Raw genomic sequence first — 1,013 nt, 5'->3', positions numbered from 1 at the left:
TATAGTATTTTGGGGACAAAATAGTGCTTGGCACTAATTTCTGCCTATATAGATAGGTCAAATTGTATAATGTGTATAATGTGCCTAGTCACACCATTATGTAGGAAATAAATAGCACTATTTTTTACCCTCTATAATCATGGATTTCTTTTATTTAATGATATCTTATATAAGCACCCTGTTTGTTATGCAAAGGTCTCTAGTGCAATCTGTAATGGTTTATTTTTAGCCAAGAGTGTTGCTGTTGTTGAGAAACTTATCTTTGCTATTTTATTATTTCTTTCCTTTGTTAGAGAAGAGAAAAGAAATTAAAAGATTGTGATTCCTGTGTCTCTGTTTCTAGAGTCGATGTACCATTGCCTGTTGTGCATGTAAGTTCTTCTTCAATAATTTTTAGTGAGTACCTATTTAAAATACATTTAAAGTACATTAATTAAGCAGAAATTGCATGCATTTTGACTCAAAACTAGTTACTTCTGTTGTGCCTATTTGGGCAATCTCCTGCCTAATAGGTAATGTTTTAAGGAGTGTCTGACTTTTGATACCACCATGATTAAGTTTACTTTTGATACCACCATGATTAAGTTTACTTTTGATACCACCATGATTTTACCGCCATCATTTCAAAAATAGTGTTCAAATGCACTATTTCCTTCCTACATAATGGTCCTACTTTACTTTTAGAGATTTCCTACTTTTAGAGATTTTGAGTATTGTTAATAAAATTTTTCTTGACGTGTGCAAAAAAACTTCAAAAGTGATTGATCCAGTGTAATTAAGAATCATCCAGTGTAAAAAAGAAGTACAATGTATTTGTACAAGGAGTGGACAGGGTTTTGTCCTTCTAATGGCTGGCTATTTATATTTGTAGATTAATTTTGGAATGAATATTAGGATGTAAAAATGGCTACATAGTGATAATCACCATAGTTTTAAAGAACTACTGTAATGTGATCTTTTCAGACCTGGGGTCAATTACAATTGTAATTATAATTTGTGACCATAATGACAAA

At 31.2% G+C, this 1,013-nt stretch overlaps 1 long non-coding RNA gene across 1 annotated transcript in view; it reads left to right on the top strand.

Moving 5' to 3' along the window:
* LOC109587151 (uncharacterized) overlaps window positions 1-744 on the top strand; it is a 5,098-nt gene extending 4,354 nt beyond the window's left edge. Inside the window, exon 3 of the long non-coding RNA XR_002187418.1 lies at window positions 294-744. This is a non-coding gene — a long non-coding RNA (uncharacterized LOC109587151). The remainder of the gene's footprint in view (window positions 1-293) is intronic.
* The last annotated feature ends 269 nt before the right edge of the window (window positions 745-1,013 follow it).

The sequence above is a fragment of the Amphimedon queenslandica genome, unplaced genomic scaffold, assembly GCF_000090795.2.
Source record: "Amphimedon queenslandica unplaced genomic scaffold, v1.1 AMPQUscaffold_12675, whole genome shotgun sequence".
NCBI lineage: Eukaryota > Metazoa > Porifera > Demospongiae > Haplosclerida > Niphatidae > Amphimedon > Amphimedon queenslandica.
Note: the sequence above shows the minus strand (reverse complement) of the source record. Positions and strands in the feature narration are given on the sequence as shown.